This window comes from Motacilla alba, chromosome 20, assembly GCF_015832195.1.
Source record: "Motacilla alba alba isolate MOTALB_02 chromosome 20, Motacilla_alba_V1.0_pri, whole genome shotgun sequence".
NCBI classification, from domain to species: domain Eukaryota; kingdom Metazoa; phylum Chordata; class Aves; order Passeriformes; family Motacillidae; genus Motacilla; species Motacilla alba.
Window position 1 is genome coordinate 5692191 of NC_052035.1, and position 22287 is coordinate 5714477.

Here is a 22287-nt window from a genome sequence, read left to right on the forward strand (position 1 = left end):
TTCAGGCTTCCCAGGGAAGATGTGGCTGCCCCAACCCTGGGAATGTTCAAGGCCACGTTGGACAGGGCTTGTAGCAACTGAATGTGCTGGAACGTGTCCCTGCCCATGGCTGGGGTGGAACTGGGTGAGCTTTAAGGTCCCTTCTGACCAAACCATTCTGTGCTGCTGTTATGAGAACATTTTTGGAGGTGAGCATTGCTGGTGAGAGGTAAAGGTAAGAGGGCAATACCAAAAGATTTGCCTGCTCCACACTCCTGGGGACCAGAGCAGAGATGGGAAGAAGCCAGCCCAGCACTCCTTGAGTGACTTCAGCCTGATATGGGGCAGTGCCAATGAAATCTCACACACACCCAGTCCTCCCAAGCAGTTCCCAAACCACCTGTGGGACTCTGTCTGGCAGCAGCTGCCTGTTCTCTGCCTGCATCTTGTGCTGTGGGAGGGCTTGCAGAGCCTTGTGGGCGAGTTATTAGGAATGGGTTTATTTTATGGTCCAGAAAGGGACATGCAAAAGCCTTGTGTTCCTAAACTCTCTGAAGCACAGGGCAAGCCCAGCCCCAGAGCTCGAGGCCCACACCCAGGTGTTCATGGGGTCCTCCTGTACATGACTCCATGAAGGCAAGAGGGGGATGGCAACTCATCCTGCAGGAAACCCCATCCAGTGATTATCCTCAGCACTCTGCCAGCTGCTTTACTATGCTGAAACTCTGACACCAGAGAGGCTTTCTCACATGGCTGGGAGGGAAAAATAGTTTTTAATATCAGATTTTTAAAAAAAGAATGTATGGTCCCTATAAACTGTTAAACTTCACTTTATTGATCATAAATCTGTGTTTTGCTCAATGCAAAAGTTTTTCATCTTGCACGGAAAAATGCTGAAACAGCTACAAATGTCAAAAACACAAAGTTTTCTCTCCTGGACAATTTATATGGAAGTTATTGGATTTTTTTTTGTTGTTTTTGTTTAAAAGCACTCTTACCACACTGTGCTCGCCCACTGGGTTAGGAGAAATTGCCTTTCATTGCCAGGCTTTGTTCCTGCCCTTCACTGATGGGAAGAGACCTGAAAAATAAAGCAAGGGTGCTAGCCTCTCCTACATGCCACTAGGGATAGAAGGGCTGAATTGGATAAGAAACCCAAGTGGGAATAAGACCTCAATAATAGCAGAGAAGGAGATATTCCTTGGCAAAGCCACTGCTAAAGCAGGGCACAGGCAGTGAAAGTGCTGGGGCTCAGAGCAGAGGGACACTGAGATTTATCCTGAGGTCCACACCCCAAAACAAGGGCTGCTGTCAGAGCAGGATGGGCAGGCCTGGCCTCAGGGTGACATTCCTGGAATGAATGTGGCCCTGGGGTGCATCCCCTGCTCTGTGACCAAGGGCATGGTCCCACCAGTGTCCCAGCCTCCCTCTCTGCCAGTGGGTCGATGCACCTTGGGACCAAGAGATTAACAGCCCTGTCTTGGTTTTAATGACCTGCAAAAGCTGTGAAGGTGCAGAGCAGGGCCAAGAAATCTTGATTTATTAATGGCAAAGCAGAAAACTGGAAGGAAAAAGTGGAAAAAAAAATTCCAGCCCAGCCAAGGGTGGTATCGAGACAGATTTACCCCGTTGTATCATGCATTTAAAATGGGTCATTTCAGCTAAGGCAGCTGTGTGTTAGCACATTGAATATATTTGGTCTCCTGTATTTTTTTAAATAATACATCCCATTCAGGAAGATGAAAAATAGGAAAAAAGGATTCTTTTTTCTTTGTATCCAACGGTCCAAATTAAAAAAAAGAATGTGCTTTTCCCTCGTAAGCTGGAATCCTTCTTTTTCTGCTTGTTCTCCATCACGTGGTACAACAGGTCTCTGTGCTCCACTACAGTGGTCAGCATCTCCCCAGAGATAATGGACTGGATCATCACCTGGATGCAATTCTTCCCTTTGGTCATAAATCATGATGGGAATACAGTAACCAAAAGCCATGAAATATGAAACCACATAAATAAAGGAAGGAAAGGACTGTGAATTGTCTGGGGAAATCTGTGCAAAGAAAGGGAGGAGGAGAGACTTGCACTGTTGGAGGAGCCACGACCAATACACATCCTGATTTTAAAGTCAAACTGTTGCTATAATTATTTAAGATTGGCCTTCTCCTGTGTCTCACAGGATGAGGTTTTGTTCTCCTTTTCACTAATTTCATGTGCTTTCTGTTCCTCTTGGGCTTTGCTTTTATTTCTGTGCTTTTCCCACTTCTAGTAGTTCTGTCTACAAATACCCCTGTTATTTCATCATCCCTCCCAGTCCCCAGCTTCTGGACTGTTTCTTCTTCCTTTGCCTCTGTTCTGTTAAAATCACATGATTTTTGTTACCAACCTGAGAACTCCAAACCTGAGCTCCTACAGGGAAAACACTGGTCAGCCAAGACAATAATTTTAACTCTCATCCACATTCAAAAGGTGGGGTCCAAGCACATTTAAATGTTTAATTAAATCAGAAATGTTATATTTTCCTTCACAACTGCCCAGCCCAAATATGATCAACTCTACAGTTTTGGAAACGTGATGAATAAAATTTAGGATATTGTCCTATTAGGAAAAAAAAGTGAAAAGAAACTAAAAACAAAATATTGAAAAGTTTAAAAAAGGAGTCCTGAAATCTTACATGGGTATCCTTAATTCAATTAATCTTTAAAAATAAAATAGAAGAAGAAGAAGAAGAAGTAGTAATAGTAGTAGTAGTAGTAGTAGTAGTACTTAATTAAACTTTGCTTAATCTTGTAGGCAGCATTTCACTCTTTAGATTTATTGAAATTGAGACAAGGTGTCTGCCACTGCTTTGTTCTGCACCAATAGCTGGAGTAAACCTGCATGTCAATTCCACTGTGGAAAGAGCTCTGTTTTCCTCAGAATCACTGCAGACATACCATGTAGTCTAAAATACCCTGGGATTTATAATTTGAGCACAGTTATTTTATATATGTCAAAACCAGTGGCTGATCCTGCTGTCCTGAGGCTACTTCCATGTACTACAGCACTTTTTTTCCAAACTGCTGGCTGCCACCACAGGTTCCCCTGTCCCTGGGAAACTCAATGTTTCACAGAGCTGAAGGATCCTAATTTTAAAATGTTAGTCCTTTTGAAACCTGCATGATACCATTTTTTATATTTAATATTTTATAATATAATATATAAATATATTTTATTTTCTTTGGATTTTAGCTTCTCCTTATGGACACAGTTACGTGATCACATAGATACTAATATTTAAGGGTTGACAAACCACCATTTTTAGTGCTTGGTTGTTATGTTCCATTCTGGTTCCTCCTAATGAATTAAGGCATCAATGAGGACTTTTACCACTGGTGTAATTTTATTTTCTATAATGACACACATCCATCTGTTTGGTGATGGGTGCATATTAGAAGAGGATCAAACAGACAGAACGTGGAGCTTTGGTTTGAACCATGTTCAACTGGTACAGGTAGAATTGTGTTTCTTGTGGATCAGCTGCTTTTCCTCAGCTCTGCAGTGCAGTTAATAAACACTGCACACTGCTCTTTCAGAGCTTATAAACTTAGCAGAAATAAAAGGAGCTGAGGGGTCTGACAACTGAGTGAAGCTTATAAATGTCACTGAAAGCCTTTTGGGGCCCCAGCTCCTGGGGAATATATCAGAGCCCCTGCAGGGTCTATAAATTCTGCCTATTTACGGGCAGGTTTCTCTCCTGACCATAAAAAGCACAGGTCAAAAAGCCCTGCTAGATGGGAAAACAAAGCCTAGATTTCAGTCAGTTCCAGCTTCCTCTTTCACAAGCCTGTGCAGCTCATCAGCAAAGCTGTGCTGCCTGTGCTGGGTGTCACACCAAGCCAGGCACAGGGAGGGCATCTGCAGCTCCTGGCTTCGTGTAGGACTGATCCCCTGCAGATGTGAGCTCCTGCCTCCTGCTCAGGCTCTTGCAAAGCTCTTCACCCTTTACAGCCTGGAGGACCTTGCTGGGTAGCTCAGATGGGAGTGGTTTGGGGACAGTGGTTTGGGAGCACTCTAAGTTGGCCAAGCTGCTTCTCAGCAGAGGACAAGCAGGGCCTCGGGGCTGTGTCACTGCTCACCTTGTGTCCCCCATGGTCTGAACAGGCTCTCAGGCCCCCAGGGCATAAATCAAAACTGCTGTTTGCACCCCCTCTACAAACACACCTACGTCTCAGCTTCAAGGAGGCTCATGAATAGACACATTTTTTGTAGGAACCCAAAAAGCCTTTCACCAATTCCATGCTCCTGAGTGCTGTAGGCAGGCATCCACTTAGCAGCAGGAGGAGGAAGCACCATGAGCACCTCAGGTTTCCTCTCAGCATCCTGATCCCAGCTCCATTCTACCCCACCCACTGTCTGACAAGCTGCATTAATGGATGGGCACTGGCCTTCCGTGGAGGGGCTAAATGTAAAACTCCCCTATGCTTCTCTTGTCAAAGTTAAAAGCTTTTCACGTCTGTGTTAATGTTTCTTTTTTTCTTTTTTTTTCCCTCCTGTCTGCTGGCACCAATGACAAATACTACATCTTGCATTGAGTAACAGTATATTGAATGGCTGGCAGAGGCAGAATAAGGCACCTGTGATTTATCTCCGGGAGTTTGGGCTGGATGACACTGCTGGGAACAGACGGGGGCTCTGAGCTGTCACCTGATTACTAATTCTAGGATTTCTCCTCCGAGAGTGAGAAGGAGTGAGCTAGAATGAAGGGTACAAAAAGCAAATCAATAAACAGGTTAGTGTTTGCATCATTATTAACACTCGGGCTGTCAACACACCCATTGAAACTATCGCTCAGGGCAGCTCCAGATTTAATGGTCAGTGTAACAGATTTACTGTAAATGTTAGCTAAGGCAGGAGGGAGGGGGGATCTCACTGACAAATAATGGAGATTTCAGTGGGATGCATGGAACCCTTTATGTGTGTGCATAAATAACGCTGGGATTGCCAGGCAGAGGCAGGGGGCTTTCTGCACTATTTCTTCTGGCAGGGCTGTGGTGTGTCCCCGTGCTCCCCTTCCCTCCCCAGAGCCCCTGCCTCCCTCCACTCACAGGCAGCAGCTGCACATCAATTAAATCACCGAGGGAGCTTTGATCTTGGGAGCCCTCACAAACCCCTTAATAGCTTGGAGAAGGGAGGGGAAGAGAAGGGTGGTGCTGCCATCTTCACACTAAATTAGCCTGTGATGAGAAAAAGCTTCACATGAAGTTGGGTTTTATTGGTTTTACTGATGGGCTCCTGCCATTTTCCCCTCTCCACAGACAGTCACCTTTGCAGAGGTTTCTCAGGAGCACTCCTGGCATTGCCCCTTCCATGTTGATCTGTCCTCACACTTTCCACGAGTAACGCACAACCAAGCAGCTCTGAGCTGTATAAATGAATGCACAATCAAGTGTCTCTGCTTAAATTACTGATGAAATGATAAATCTGCTGCAGAGTAAATTGGCTGAAGACGAATCTTTCCAAGCCCTGTCGGTGCTGCCACTTTTTCAAATGAAAGCCCTCATAAAGAAATTAAACTGGTTAAAATGAAAAAGTATCTAAATTCAAGTAGCTTTTGCAAGGGAGGGTTTCCCAGATTGCACTGTCATGTCACGTACATCCTTCTCCAGGAACACTCTGCTGCTTTCCTTCCTTGTTTTAAATGGTTCCCATATACACATTAATAATAAGAGTCCTCCAATCTCCAGGTAACTGCTTCTGCTCAGTGCTGCTGCCACGAGAAGGAGGGACCAAGAGGCTGAAACCTCAGGGAGTCAGAAGTACCAGTCACACGTAGCTCTCCCTGCCTCAAGGGCTGCTCACTGTCCTGGAGGTTTTGGCCTAAGAGCAAAATAAATTATTCTGGAGCTGTAGTGCTTTGGTATTCCCAAATGACATCTTCATCTCCTGCCCTCCAGACAGACACCTCAGGAAGTGAGGGTTTGTACAATGAGATAAATCCCCTGTGTTCCAGGCTTAAGGAATTCTTGCTGAGAATGCCCACCACAGTGGAACTCTGCCTTCAGAGCAGGGGCTCAGGACTCAATGAAAGATGCTTGAAAGCTCCTAGCCACGTCCCAGCCAGTGCAAAAGCCTCTCATAGGAAACTTCCACTCAGAACATCTAGAGCAGAGACCCAGGGCAGAGACCATTTGAGAGTCACATCTCTGCAGGGCATGGATCAGTCACAGAGCCCAGGGAGGGTGGGAGACTGGGCATCCAGGAGGTATCTCAGGAGCAAGAGCAGCACAGCTCCCTCTCCCCCTCGCTCCAGACTGTCCCAGCCCTCACCTTCCTGTACATGGTGTCTCAAGGAGCTTTTTATGCTTTTCTGCCCCAGTAATGTTGATAAGCTCTGTCATTAGTGCAGAACTTTGAACACACAATGTGGTGAGAACAGGCTTCTCTCAGCCCTTAATTTCATTAGAAACAAGCCCAAGATGAAACCCACGGAGCTCATAGATTCCTCAATGCCCTTTTCTGCCATCAAGCCTACAACAGTGGCAGAGGATTTATTTACCAGTCAGAACTGGCACCTCTGGGACAGCACCTCCTGGGAATGTCTTCCACACTCTGTGACTTGCATTACCTGCCAGGACCTCAAGCTCTTCTGAGACCCAATAGAAATGTGCAGGAATCAGAGGTCAGGTGGGACATGAGGGGATGCAGGCAAGGCTTTCTGAGCTTCCAGCTTGTAAGTGCCAGTATTGAAACCCTTCAGTATCTGACCCAGGCCCAGCCATGTGGATCTCCTCACACCACTTGATTTTGTGATGTTATGTTGGGGTTCAACCCCAGGTCCCCAAAACACATCTGGTAAGTGCCCAGTGCATGGGGGCACCTCAGATGGACATTCCCAAGGTGCTTCTGGGATAACCTGAGACTGTGTCATCCGCTCACACACTGTCAGTGCTGAACTCCTCTCCAAAGGGCACATCTACTTTGTGCCACAGCAGTGTCAGCTCTGACACCCAGGCTTCCTGGGACTTGCAACATTAGAAACTCAAACCCAAATGCAGCAGCTGCAAAATCAGCATTAACACGTTTTGGTTTGATTTTGATTTCTAAAGGGCTGATGGCAAAAAGAAGCTCTGAGGCTCTCTGTGGAGCTGAGCTCTAATTCCTGCAGAAGAGAGCAGCCCCATGAGTTCAGAGCACTGCTTGCTCCCTTTAATCCCTGCACTATTGACTGGAGGAAGAGCAAACCTCCTTGGAAGCCTTAATTGGAGCGAGTGGCATCTGACGATTTTTGTTTAAACTGTAAAAGAAGACTCCTCCCTGGTGGGAGATGTTCAGCAATCAGAACGAGGAGGAAAAAAACAAACCCTTGCTGCACACAGCTTGGCTGTGCAGTGGATAACCCAGCGAAGAGCAGCCCTGGGAGCTGCTGGAATATTTGGAGAAGGTGACCCCGCACCGAGCACATTAGCTGCATTATCAGCCTCTAAACTGTCTCTCTGCTTTACATATCTGTATGGCCCACATATTGAAGGGGAAGATTAGCTTGATTATCAATGGGGGAATGAGCCAAACAATTACTTTCATTATTGAATATCCAATTAATTATTCAGGAGGCAAATCAATTATTCATATCTCATTTAAACTGGGTCGGGGGAGAAGCGCTGCCACTTGACAGAGCTGTTCACAGCCTCTCTGGGTGCAGCAACAATTCTGCTGCAACAGGAAGGAACTGTATTGGGAGCAAAAGCCATGCCCAAAATTATATTCCCCAGACCATATGGATATCCATCCATACACATTTGGTGTCCAAGGCCAATTCCAGAGAACTGTAAGAGTTTGGAACTCCCTGCAGAGCCTCCTCAGCCATGATTATTGCTACCTTTTAATTGTGATACAAAGCATCCTCCAGGCCAGCACCAACAGGAGCTCAGAAGCCCATGGGAGTTGAGCATGTGCTGCAGGAGCACTGAGACGTACAGAACTCAGATGTATTAGGTCTTACATGAAAGAAAGAAAGAAAAAAGCTCTCCTGCAGCCAGCAGCAGAGAATCTCCTGGAGAACAGCAGACTCTTAACCATTTTTCAAAACCTGATATCATCACAGAGATATTTTACCAGCAAAATAGTTGTATCTTGCTTCCCTCAAATAATGGAAATTCTAATTTAAAAAATTGTTTGCCCACTCTCTTATTCTGTTTGCCTTCTTTGGAGGCAGGAATGGGAGCAGCACACACAGTATGGTCTGAATGCAGAGAGCACCAGCCCAGTGCTGCAGTGCCTGGTCCACCCACACACTCTTTGCCATGGCCACACATTGTTCTTCCATCCAAAGCATCAACAAACAACTTACTGCAGGTTCCAGAGCACCCATGGCACTGCAGAGCAGAGGGTAAGACAGAGAGAAAGGGGAAATTGAGACAAGACAAAGAAATAAACACAGTCTGGACTGAGCCAATCCAGGAATATAACCAGGGTGAAAACTGTATGGAAAGGCCAAGGCCTGAAAACTCTACTGTTCTGTAAAACTACCCACACAGGCAGTGACAGCTGGCTGCAACTGTTTGAAAAGCAGGGAAACAGAAGGAATCATAACTCTGTGTGTGTGTGTGTGTATTTCCAAGACAAATGGGTCCCTGGGACATTCAGTGTCTGGGAACACTCTTTTCCTCCATGCTCTCTCACACAGTCACTTGTCCTCACTGTGGCCAAGCCCCAGCCCTCCAGTAATCTCAGTTTTGTGTCTTTTTCCTTCTTTGCACAAGCAGAAGCAAGTGATACCATATTGGAAACAAATTGTCAATTACTGAACAATCAAGCCCTCCATTTGTTTGTTAGATTGACTCTCAAATAGCCCGATTAATTATAACAGCACTAATTATTAAGATACACTGGTAGTCATCTCCTATTCCAGAGAGAAGAGGAAAGTCTTTCCTTCTGCTTTTGCTGTCACAGTAGCAGCCTTACCCAATAGGGCGATTTATCTCTGTCAAGCCACTAAAATGATAATGCCAATTAAATCACACAAGTAATCGCTGTTGGGGTCCCCATGGATTCCTCCCAGCAGAGTCAGGTGGAATATGAATGCAGCCTGTCCAGGGAGGGCTGCATCCTGCTCAGGGAGAGCTCCATCCACACTAGTCCCTGTCCTGCTCTGATCAGTGTCGTGGGGACCACAGGCAGAGCCCCCCAGCTTGTGCTCTCAGGGTCCCCAACAGCCCCAGCTGAGCATTTCTGCAGCCAGGAGTGGGGAAAGTCACTCAGCCTCACCCAGAGGTGCCACTGAGCACTTCAGGGCATGAAGAGGCACAGGGCTGCCCCTTTTGTTCTCTGCAGATTCAGCTGCTTTGCAGCTTCTCACGGCTTTGGGAGCCTCCAGCATCTCCTGCTCCTGTCCTGCCTGGATGTGGGCTGTGTCTTCCATCCCCTCAGACCAGAAATGCAGCTGGATCTGGTGTTACAGGCCTTCCTGGGCACTCACACTGTAAAAAAAAATAAATAAATAAATAAATGTACAACACAAACATGCAGCGTGGTCCAGAGAGGGCTGAAGCATCACAGACACAGGTGACAGTGGTTGTGACTGATACAGCTGCTGCAAAAAGGGGGGAGTGTGGCCCCATCCCCTGTCCTGTGCTTTCTGCTTGTTGTAATGAATGGATGTCTCTGTGGCTGGGCAGACCCCACCTGAAAAGAACAGTGTGATCTAACCCAATCTCGCTCCTCATTGGATTAAACCCCGTGAAAGCAGGCATGTAACCTTGTTAATATCACGTTTATTACAGGGAAGGGGGACAGAAAATTAAGATATACTTCATGTTGTTGCTAATTAGAAAAATTGAGACTTTGCATCTGTGCAAGGCAGAGCAACATGTGGCATTAACAGATGTGAACTCATTACACAGCTGCATCAGAGGAAATTGTGCCACCACAGCGACAAAAATCTCAAAATCAGATTTCCCCCAGTGCTTCAGCTTCCCGTTGCCTTCTCCTTCCTTCCTTTAAAAAAGTTTGCTTTGGGGTTATTGGGGGTTTTTTAACTGTTTTTCTTGGGGAGCAGAGAGGAAGGGAGGCTGTTCTTTCTGCAAATACTCACTGAAGCCCCTGGAGAAGCTCAGAGCAGAAACAAGCCAGGCTGCAGCACGACAGCACAGCCTCTGGCTCCTGCTAAAACACAGGGGGCTCTGCAGCTGGAATAAAAACTATCCTGCTTTTCCCTGGCTAGGGGAACCACAGGGAACCAGGCAGGGAAGTTGCAGGCAGCCTCTTCCCAAGGGCTTTCCAGACATGACTTCCCTGCAAGGTGGTGGGAAGTGGGAGTAATACCTTAAATGAGGTGTCACCAATAACGCACTTCAAATCCTGCCCTTCATCCCCCTGGGAGTCATCTAAGATCACCAGACCACTTGTCATCTACAGTAAAGAGCAGGCAAACAGCATGAAAATAGGTCACTTTTTTATCATTTCCTCTGTATGTTCTCCTTAACTCTTTGTCTCAGATAGCAGAAGGCAATCCCAGAGAGAAATCAGAGGTCAGACTTGGGATTCCTCCCTTGCAGTGCTCCCAGGAGCTGCTTTGCTCCCTGGCACAGCAGAGAGCAGCCCAGCAAAGCAGCTGTGCTAAAATGCACCAACTTTGCTGATGCTTGTTTCATTTGCGCCTCATTCAGCTCTGGAGAGGCCCAGCTGTATTTCTGGGCAGTCAAAAACATCACGGTGTTATCAAGAGGCATCACTCCAGCAGGCTAACATGTCTGGGGATGCACAGGCAGGGTGTTGGAAATCACTTCCCAAATACCTGGGCACTGGATACAAAAAAAAATAGAGACTGGAATATTAGCTCCAAAGACAGTTTTTGCCTTTGCCTTTCTCAGAGAAGATTTTGCAGGGACAAAGGATTTTTTTTTTTAGCAATATTCCACCTCCCTTCTCTCTCCCAATGATTTCTACTGACTTGCAGTGTTACATCAATCCAAGCCTATGATCTCAGCACTGCTTCAAACCACCTCGGGGCAGGGTGAGGTACAAGAGCTACACCTTGGACAGCATCTGGAAAGTGAGATCAGCTTTCCTCCTGGCCATAAGCTCAGAGCCCTGGACATTGTGCTAAATGAACTCCCCTGTTGAAGAGGTCTGCTGAAAAAAAAAACCTTCAGCGATTTGCCTGCTGCCTCCCTCATCAAGAAAAACATTAAGGGGGGAACAAAAAAACCCCAAAACCTTATTTTTAACAAAAAAAATCTGGGTGATGGCCATGCTCTGGAATGTCTGGCAAAGTTCTTCCCTTCATTTGCACAGGCAAAGGGCTGGTCAGCACTGGTTTCACACCAGCTGCTCTGGTAGAAATGTTCCTTTCTTGCACCATTTCATTGCAAGCCCTTTATCATCCCTTTGTCCCAGGCAAGCACACCCCGTGCAGCACAGAAACCTGTCACCCCACACACTGCTGAGGCCCTCAGTCCCTTTGTGTAGGCTGTTTCATTTCATAAACTCAAGGGTCACTTTTATTGTGGTCTCTGCTAAATGAAATCACAAAAGCAATTTAAAATCGCTTAAGCAAATCATGAAAGATGCAATATGAGGAAAGGGCTGTGAATAATGGTTAGCCTAAAGCATTGCAACAAAGGGAGTGACTGTGCTTCTGTCAGGTCCTTTCTCTTGGTCTGTATCCTTCATGCTGAATTCCTCATCTTCTGCCTAAGATTTTGGGCAGGAACTCATCAAAGGAGAAAGCCACTCTTATCAAATTTCTAACATTGCCTGCTATTCTTCATGGAAAAATGATCTGCAGGATGTAGAGAGAGCTGCAACTTCAGATATGCAGTAGCCAGAAAATAATAACAAAAACACAGGATACCATTTTTATCCTGAAAATTATTTTCTGGGGAAAAAAAAAATGTCAGTGTAGCCTGTGAACTTCATTCTTATCTGACCAGCATTCAGAAGAAACTTCTGGCTGCCTCCAGCCAGAAGCTTTGTCCCAGTAGGCAATAGTCCAATACAGAACAAAGATGGAGGTGACTAAAATGGCTGTGAGATAAATTTTCAAGAAAGTCTTCTTTCCATCCCATCTCCCATCATCAGCAATATGCTTCACAGAATATTTTTGTTGCTAAGGATGAATCTCTCACAGCTCTGAAAAGCTCTGTTCACCTTCCATCAGGTCCTTTACATGTATGGCACTGGCTGCCACGCTGCCTTATCCTACACGCAGAGCAAGTGTTTGCTCAGATATTCTCAGATATTCCTTGGTGTCCTGGATCCTGTGAGAGCAGATTTCCCAGCTCTCAGTGCCCAGGTAAGGGTGAGAATTCTCCTTAATGCAGCACAGGCAGCCAGCAAGGGGCAGCCCCTCTCTCTGACACCAAGATAAAAGATGCCTGGACTCACAAGCCAAAGTGATGCCTGAGAGCTCCACTGGACCAGGTTCCCCTGGGTCAGAACTCATTTCTACCTGTGTTTTCTTGATCTAGGTTTTCTAAGGCAGCCACAAGTCAGCAGCATTCAAAGAATTTACAAAACCAGCAGTCAGCTTTGGGGCTTAATTTCTGGCTGGGTAGGGGAAAGAAGAAAAGGAGAGGATTTTGCAGGAGTCTCAAAGTGAAGGTCAGAAACTGCACTCAGCATCACAAGAGGCTTTTGAAAAGCCTGTACTTTTGCTGTGGTGATGCTCAGCTCTGTTAAGGAGGAAGGGACAACCAAATTTCCCTCTTGTGGGCAGCATCTCACAGCCCCCAAACCTGAGGCTTCCACCTGGATCTATTGGGCAATATTCAAAACTGGATTAAGGTGCTGCAGCAGACCCTCATCTATAAAATGTGATCCAAGCACAACCTGCACATCTGAAACAGCAGAAGTTCTGCCGACGGTGGGCCAGATATGCCCTTATTTGAAGCCAAGGATCACATTGGATCTCAACAACACCTTCTCGAGTGGCCACGCTCTGCCAGCCACAAAAACAACCCAGCAGAGACACAGCCCACGAGCCTGAGGATCCCTAAAAGCTGGAGAGGACTGGGTGAATTTCCACTCCAGCTGTTCATAAGGTTCCAATCCTGCTCCATCACCTGACCACCAATTTAAGGGTCCCCAGAGTATCTGGACAGGTCAGCATGAAAGCAGTAGAGGGGATTGCCCAGAAAAGAAGAGCATTTTATTCCTTCCCTCAAGAAGTGTCTCAATAAACGCTTTTAGCGTACCCCCCCTCCAAAAAGAAAATCCCTTCTAAGCTTATGTATGATAATAACATTCCCCACATTTTCAATTAGCTCAAATAATCCCACTAACAGCTATTGATAACCCACCTTTAGCTGCGAGCACGCGTGCACCTGTGTGTGCAAGGAGACAAGCCATGCCTGACAGAGGGAGAGGCAATGAGAAATGAACTGCCTGAAATTAACTTTAAGCGTCCAAGTGATTAAACCATTGTGCTGTGATTGTGTAGGATACTGCCTTTCTTCGGCAATTAAGACCGTATTGATCAGCTAGCAGGAGGAGAGGGGCCGGCAGAGCGATGCTCATTCAGGCTGCCATAATTAAGAGTGATCATCTATTGTTCTGGAGCACACGGCACAGCCCCATCAGGCTCTTCCCTCTCGCCTCCCTCTCCCTTCCCTGGCCCTCACTCCCAGGAACACGTGGATTGAGCATCTGCCTGGAGTGAGAATTGGAGCAGGAGCTGGCTGAAGTTGCTCTGTAGCAGGTCAGGATGAAATTCGTATCTTTCCCCATCCATCCAGCCCCAAGAGAAGCAGCTTCTGCTGTTTACAAGATGGGGAAAAAATGGGGGGGAAGAATGGAGCATGAGAGAATACAGACCACCACATCTGTAAGCAACTCTTGGGCTGACCATGGGGCAACCAAGCTCACCAAGGCTTTGGGGAAATTGCACCTCTGCTTTTGTGTGGGCCACTCCATCGAGAACGAACACTTTCCCAAACAGATCCTCCTGCTCCCAAAATTAATCTTTTTTTTAAAAAAGTCATTTATTTCATGTATTTTTTTCCTTCCCAAATGCACTCAAACCAATCTTCTACCCTTAAACAGAGCTTGAAATTGGCTTCTTATTTGTATCTTAACTAGCAAATTTCTTTCTTCCAACTTCTGCTGAACCCTTGCTAACATGCAGTGTTGCTTTGCCTTTCTTCACTTTCATGGCTCCAGCCTGGGAAAATTGGCATGGAATAACAGCATTTAAAATATCAACTGACAGACTGTAAGTTCTTGATTTCTATGACAGCAGTCCTTGGGCATTTAAACTCTTGTGGTAAAGGGTATTTCCTTACTTAATTATTCTAGTTCCCAGTATATCACTTCTCAGGGTATGGATGGTTCTTACTGAGCCTCAGAAAAATGATCCATGTCAGTCAAAGTGTGTTTTTGTGGGCTTGAGGGAGGATTTGGATCATTTCCTCATGAAGACTACAGAATGCAGCACCTGAAAACACACTTGTCCAGAAAGCAGGGGAACGTGCCACTGAACCACATCACTCCAGATGATGCAGTGATTTATTATTCATCAACAAGACCTTGCAGAACCCTGATGCCGGCATCTAAAACACAGTCATAATCACTGATATTTTCCTTCACCTCCATGGATTGCTATCAAACTTAAAACAAAGAGAAAAGATTTGCATACATGGGTGACATTACTCACCACAGGCACAAAGCCTAATTTTCAGCTAGGTCCTTCAAACCTAACTGTGTCTTCCCAGTTGTTTATTGGAACCACAAGTGTGACTGAAGCTTTCTCATTTTCCATGTCTGTCCCAGCCACTGAGCTAAAAGCATAGACTGACCAGAAGGGCTGGCACACAGTGTCTGTGTGCAGCCACAGCTGTGTAGCACCTTCCTTCATAATCATAAGTCAAGGACTCTGTCCTATCCTCTCAAACTTGTCAACCTCACTTCACTTTAAATCCATCTCACTACTTTAGTCACAGTTCTTGTTTTAGTAGATGAGATGTGGCCTAGCCATTGTTTATCCAGTTCTCCCAGTCCTGGCCCTTGTGAAGACCATTGTTCATCTCTGTTAGCCCATGTTCCCTGCTGAACACAGATCTCCTTCCTGCTTTTCCACGAGGAGCATTTGCATTTCCTGCTGCTTGACAAAACCCCTGCCCATGATAACAGTACATCCAGGTTGTGGCAGCCTGAGCCCTGCACTCTGCAATTTCATTTTCACTGCCCTACCCCAAACCTGCCTCCTTGCTGACTCTCAATGCTACAAGCTGCTGCAGCACAAGAGTTGGAGATCTCTGCTTTGCTCCTTTCCTTCCTCTCATAAGCTCAGTGTTCCTGAACAGCTCTTGCCCAGGCAGAGTAAAGGGTTAATCATGAAGATCTGGAAGAGGCAGTGCTGTCCTGTCACAGAGCTGCCCTTTTGCCTCTTCCTCACAGATCCACACTGCTCACATAGCCTGCATTCCTCGCCGTTAACACCATTAAGCTTTGACCTGAACTAGACATAGAGCTAAATATGTGTGCACCTGTCCCCTTATAATGACCTGCTATTATCATTTTCCACCCCTCTTTTTTGATTGATGGATATTATATGCAGAGTGACCCTCAGGATTTTTTTCCCCCCCTCTTTTTGTTAGGCCTTGCTAAAGCAACCTGCAAATTAATTTAATATCCTCTTTTGGTTGGGAGCTATGAAACGAGGGCTCGAGGCTGATGATGCGTAAACCATTTGTGGCATGTATTTAATCTCTGGACAATGGATAGAGATGTTAGTGCATGCTACACTAAGTTCTATTTACGCTGGCTATTAAGTGCAGTCAAGCTGAAGGCAATCGGAGCACATTACAGGGCCTAATGGGAGAGGATGCTACACAACAGTACATTAAAGACTGAAAATGAATTAAGAAGGAAGCATGGTAGAGAAAGCAGACAAGGAAAGGGGTCTGTATACAGATAACTCTTATTGACAGCACAAATATTCATGTACTCTGAGTTCCCAAATCCAATTTTGGTATTGGATACCACTCTAGAGGGAATGTTTTGAATTCCATTTTCATGCAGATACAAAATGACTCGAAGCCAGCCTGCCCCTCCCACCTCCACCTCAGTGGTTTGCATAACCTGATGCTGGGAAATGCATCCCCTTTTTCTGCCTTGCAAAGCTAAGCCAGGTCCCTCTTGACCACCTAAATCAGGCTAAACTTTGTCAGCCTGCTCCTTGAAATGAGTCTTCCCCAGGAATGACAAGTAGACCTTGCTGCACTCTCAGTCCTGCTCAGTCTCCTTGGCACTTCTTGCTCTGGCTGTCACTGAGAAAATCCAAGCCCTCTGGGAAAGACAGGAGAAAAATATACAGTGGGAGCAGCCTGTGAGTTGTGAACACTGTATCTTTGCTTTTGCCTTTTTTGTCCCTGTTATCTGGACAGGAAGAATTTAGAGATCACAAAATACTGGCCTGATGTCTTTTCAAAAACCAAGCTCCAGAACCAAGAGTGGCACTGCTTTACTCCATCTCACACATACAATTTTGAGTTTACTTTTAGGTGTAAAAATCTCTATTTGAGAAGGGACTAACTTGCTGTGTCTTCCTAAGTATGGTGACTTCACTTAGACTGGTGAAAGAAAAGTCCAGTTCATCATTTAAAACTTGCACATAAGGAAAAGAGCAGCAGCAACCAACCTACTAAAGCCACATGCTCACACTGATCAGCTCTGCTCACGATTCCACCGAGGCTTTCCCAAGATCCAGCTCTGACTGACACTGCTCCTGCCAGGCTGCAGACACTCACCTGACCCACTCCCTGCTCCCCAGTGCTGGGAAATAAACTGTGCCCTGAAAGCATCTGCCCGTGGTAGCTTTGACACTTGTTTTAGGACAATATTCCTTTGACTCAAGGCTTCCCTCTCCGTCCTGCCAGGAGCTTCACTGACTGTCAAAGGCTGGCCACCAATCCTGGCAGAAGAGCCCCAACACCGGTCCTGAGGACAAGCCCAAGGAGTGTGTCGTCCCTTCCTCTGCAACTCCCAAAGATCAGACTCGCCTCTGACAAGAAGCTCCTTGCTGCTTTTGGCAGGTTGGACTTCCCCACCAACTTGATGGCAACAGAAAATACCTGTTAAAAATCAGAAAAACAAACCCTATTATATCCAGTAAATACCCTAAGAATGGACAGAGAGCCTGCAAGGAACCAGGTGCTCTCTGACATCCCAAGAGCCTGAGACTACACCTGGATAAGACAAGAGAGTTTTCCTTCAGAATAAGATTGTGCTAAAGAAAAGATTTTCTTTCCTTTGGGTGTGCAAGGCCTTATGTTCTCCTCTTCCTTCCATTTCTTGAAGTGCAGAGTGAAGGGCATAAAGGAATTACTTTTCACATAGTCAGTTTATTCTAAAAGCAGTTCTGGCAATAAAAAGGAAAGAATATTAGAATCCTTTAATAACCATCCTGGTTTGGCAGCAAGGGAGAATTTTGGGTCTTTTAAAATACTAGGACAGTAAAAAAAAAAAAAATCAATTCATTGCTAACACAAACAGAAGTATAGTGAAACCAATAGCTGAGCTTAAACTACTACATACACAGGAATTCAAACTAATCTGTTCAAGGCAGGCATTGACTAGCCAGTGACTTTGTCTGGTTTCAAGGAGCAAACTTGCAGTTAAGCTCTGCAGGAAAAGAAGTGCAGTTGTTTGCAAACAAACCTCCCAAGTCCAAGCAGATGACTTTCACCACAGTATTTGGATAGGGCTGGAGGGAAGAAAAAGAAAAGTGTTGTTTCATGGAGGTCTTTTTTTCCTTGGCTGGTGAAACACTTGCTCCTCTTGAGGATATTGTTCTAACAAGTGTCCCTTGTGTATTACAGAGCAAAACATATTCTGGAATAAATACATCATTTACATTTTCTATTAAACATATCTTAATTATTTATTTAATAATTATTGCCCTAGGAAATATAGCCTTGCTTATGGTTCTGGAGATTTGAGACCATCTCATATTCCTGCAGGAAGTTCCTTTGGTCACTGTCATTAGAGTTTAGAGCCTGTTGTGATACCAAGACAGTCTGAATTAGCTCTGGGCTGTTTGTAGGAGGCAGATCCTACACAGCTACCATGGGCTCTGCTGTGTCTGATAACTTTAGCACAACTTCCTGCCCCATTCCTGTAGCCAGTCTTGCACACTCAGTACTCAACTCACAGCCACAACCTTTCAACAACGCCCCAAGAGTGATGAGACAAATCAAAAACTCAAGAAAAGTGTTCATGGGCTTTTTGTCCCTTTTTGGGTGTTGAAGGTGATGCTCAGCTGCTGTGTTCTGCAGAGTAGTTCAAGAATGAATTGTTTTGACATCAATTTGAGATCCTTCCTATTTTTAAAAGCATCCTGGGAGGAGGAAGAGTAAGGGAGAGAAGTGAGCAAGAGTTTCCTTCCAGCTAGCACTAAATATCCAATCACAGCTTTCTTTTTCACCTTCTTCTGGAGTTTCCCTGTCTTCCCATCCCCAGCAAAAGACTGGGTAAGCAGAAGAAAGAACAGGCAGGGGATGAAATATTCTCAAAACTCTTACAGACCTCAAAGCTTCTCATCAGAAGAGAAAAGCCTGAATGAAATCAACTTCCAGCCTTGGAGGAAAGGAGAGGGGAAATGATTCAGGAAGCAAAGCAGTATCACACACAATCAGCAAGAAATATTTATCAAAGACCCCTGTTTTCCTGGGGTGAACAGTACCAAATTCCCACTGTGGCCAAAGAAGACAGTGCCCCTACCTTCAGAGCACCCCTCACTGGTCATTGGGGAACCAGGAAAATTCTCTGAGGCCACCTGCAAGGACCTGTGAGTAACACAAGGCTGGCAGCACTTTGCACTTTGCTTCCTCACTGAGGGTAATCCAGCTTAACAAGTTCTCCACAGTTCAGGGAGTGTTTCAAAGGTTCAAAGTTTCTTGTTGTTTATAAGAGGAACGTCTGAATTTATCATCAATGCAATAAAGCTGCTGAAAATAATCATCATAATCAGTGGATGCAGCCCAACAGGAACGTCACAGTCCAAGGCAGCACCTTCCCAGCCCAGATACAACCATCACCTGCTGATTATTAAACTCTCTGAAAGCCAATGCACAGATGAGAACCCATTGGGCAGTGCCATGACCCTTTGTCAGGAGTTAAAACAAGCAACAAGGCAGGGTGAAGGACTTTGAAAATAGCCCTGTGAACACTTATCTGCTGGGAGCCAGCTTCATCTGGAAGGCCTCACCATCATCATCTTGTCTAGCACACCCCTCTGGGCACTCTGCACATCCTCAGATGGCCAAACCACTCCTTGGTGCTGTCTCACATGGGCTGACATGAGGTAAGGGAGCAGAGTCTTCTGGAGTCACATTGCCATTGCAACACCATCAACTTAAATACACTGGTCTAGAAGAAAAAACTTGGTTTCATTATTAAAAAAGAAAAAATCTACATTTGTAAAACTGCCACTGTCCCTGATCCACTGGGGTGTCCAGAGAATATGCCATTGCTCACACAAACATGGGAACATTCCCTCTTCATGCAGGTAACCAGAGAAATCTGTGGGATGTGTGGAAGGAGAGGGCAGGACAAGCAAACTCTCAAGGACAGTAAAACCTTCTATTGAAGGCAGAGATGAAGGACAGAGAGAAGAGTGGGAAGGCAATACATTAAACAAGGCAGAGGAATGCACTGCTTTGTCCAGCTGCTGCTGATGATGAGCAGAACAGGCCCACGTGATGGGAAGTGGAGGAACCACAAAAATTATCACATAGGATTAATTTAAGATGGCAAACAAATGACAGCCTACAGTCCCTGATTTTGTTTTCCAAATCACAGGCTCACATGCCTATTGCCCAGGGTTTCTGCATTGGAGTAGACGGCAAAGGGTGGAAATCCCACAACTCCCATCCAAGTTACAAAATCCTTCTCCTTTCACAGAGAATCCATGGGTTTAGTTTGTCCCGATGACTTTGTGACGTTTGTGTAGATGACAGATACTGAGCATCCCCCTGGCAACCTGGGGAAGAACAGGGTAAATAGGGGTGCTGAGGGTAGGAAAAGCACATTGTCCTGATCCAGGAGGTTGATAGGAGAGCACAGGTAAGCACAAGGGTCAGCAAGGGAGGTTAGAGCCTGAGTTTTGTGGAGAAAAACATTGGTTCAGCAAGACTGCTGGAGAAATGCAGCGTGATTCTGCACGAGCTGCCTTATCGGGAGTTACACATTCATTTAACTGACTTAAAATCACTTTAAAAATCCATGCAAGGTTTTTGGATTCTGAGACATCTTTGGCAGCACAACAAAAGAACAGAGGCTTTAAAATACAGTATTAAACAGGAAATTGTGCAGCTCTCCACTGAAAATCTCTTCCCACCTCATTTTCCGCATTCTTTTGCGCTCTTCATCATTCTGGAAATTGAATTTTTAGGCGCTCTCAAGATGGCCACAGCAGATAGTCTTGGCAAATGCAGCTCTCAAGGAGAAAGGCAGATGAAGGGGTCTGCAGCCCCACACTATCCCTTCCTGCCATATCTGACACCTTGTAGATTGTGATGAGTCTGCTGTGGAGAAGTGAATATTTTTATTTTCTAGTTCCCCTAAGGAGTTTCTCAGTAACAACCTTTGCCTTGTAACCTGTAGGTCAAGCAATTACCTCAGGTATATCCATTTTCCAAACTGTAGCCTTCTCTTTTTATGTTTTTAATATATTCTTCAATCAGAAGGAATTGAAATAATTATACCTCAATATTTTGATTTGCTGAAAGTTTTTAGGAAAGAACATTAAAATAATCCTTTATATACCTGAAGTGTCTTGCCCTCCTCAGTATTATTTCCTCAATTCCAGTTGTCTTGTTCTCTTTTCCATGTAGAAAACCTTATTCTGTAATTTTATTTCAAAAGGTATAAAATCCCTGGCTATCCATTTCAGTTCTCCAGTAGTTCTCAGCAGCCTATAACAATGCCAGCTACCCCAAGGATCAGTTTTACATGGTTTTTCCTAGCTTTGTCATGAAACTCGTAAAATGAGGAGCTGGTTCATTGCTAACCCACCTTCCACAATTTCACTTTATATTTTATAGCAACTTTGATATTTTAAAAACCAGCCCTCTGCCTCTCTCCTTCCCTCACCACTGTATTTCATTAACCAGCAATGCACGAGCTGAGCTGCAACATTCAGAGAATCAATAACCAAAAACTTTCCCTCACCTCTCCGTGTCTCACTGAACATCAGACCATAACACCCCCTAGAAAATATGTATTAGGGATGTTACAAGGTCTGTTGTTACCAAATTCGATTCATTTCAGCCCCTTCCATGCAGGACCAATAAACACATGCTCTTTTCACCTACAAATCCCCAACAGCCTCTGCAATTAATACCTAATTAACAAACAAAAGCAGAGATGCCAGGTGGAACAGCACAAACCCATTCACAGCTCACAAAGGGAACAATTAACTCCTGCCAGCTAAGGACAGTGAGAAAAATATTTTGCTATTGAATAAAGCCCTCCTGCCAGGGTTGGATGTGTTTGTAAAAATAAAATAAACCAGCTCCAGTTCAAGTGCAAGATGTGGGTTCTGAGTCAGAAATTGCTTATGGTAGGCCAGGGCTGGACCAGGGGGTCATTATCATTCCCTTCTGACAACAGGAGCATAAATCCACTGTCCTTCCAACAACTTTTAAAACAGATTATTTCTGTCTCTTTGTGAGCCGCGAAGTTGCTCCCACAAGAGACAAAGCAGACTTCACCACTGAATGAGCTAAAAACTGCACAAATTGCCTTCCTCCGGCAAACCTCACACTTGTACACGGCTAACAAATTAACAACGACATCTGTGGAGGATAAAAAATATCTTCACTGTTCCCAACTTGAGTGAAGGTGTGCTTGAGCTCCAAGTGAGGTTCAGCTCATGGGGTTTGGCTGCTTTAGACACGAGCTTGGTGCACGTTGTGTCTTTGCAGGGTAAATCAGTGCCCGTGCCCATCAGTGGAGCCCAGAGAAGGTGGCTGCAGCAGGCTGGCTCTGCAGCAGGACTCAGTCCTCCTATTCCCTCTGCATCCTCCTGTGAAATTGGCAATGGGGAAGTGCCCAAATCCATCCCCCTGCTGACCTTGCCCCATTTTCTCTGAATCTGAAGCACTCTGTCTGGGAAATACCCCTGGCCTCAGAGCTTTCAGAGTGGTTCTGCTCTCAGCCCACCCTCCCTGGGTTTGGGCATGTGAGTGTAAAGAGCACCAGCCCTGGTTCATACTCAGCAAGGCAGGGATGGATCCTCTCCAGGGAGAGTTCTGCAAGTGGGCAAAGAGCAGGGTCAACCTCTCCTGCTCTCTGGCCATAAATGACACATTAATGATATTTAAAGTTAAGAAC

At 45.4% G+C, this 22287-nt stretch overlaps 1 long non-coding RNA gene across 1 annotated transcript; it reads right to left on the bottom strand.

Moving 5' to 3' along the window:
• Positions 1-974: 974 nt before the first annotated feature.
• LOC119710362 lies at positions 975-18754 on the bottom strand. Its single transcript, XR_005259542.1, has 3 exons — positions 18673-18754; positions 9220-9431; positions 975-1060 (listed from the first exon to the last, which is right to left on the bottom strand). It is a non-coding gene; the product is annotated as an uncharacterized LOC119710362 (long non-coding RNA).
• Between the last annotated feature and the right edge of the window lie 3533 nt (positions 18755-22287).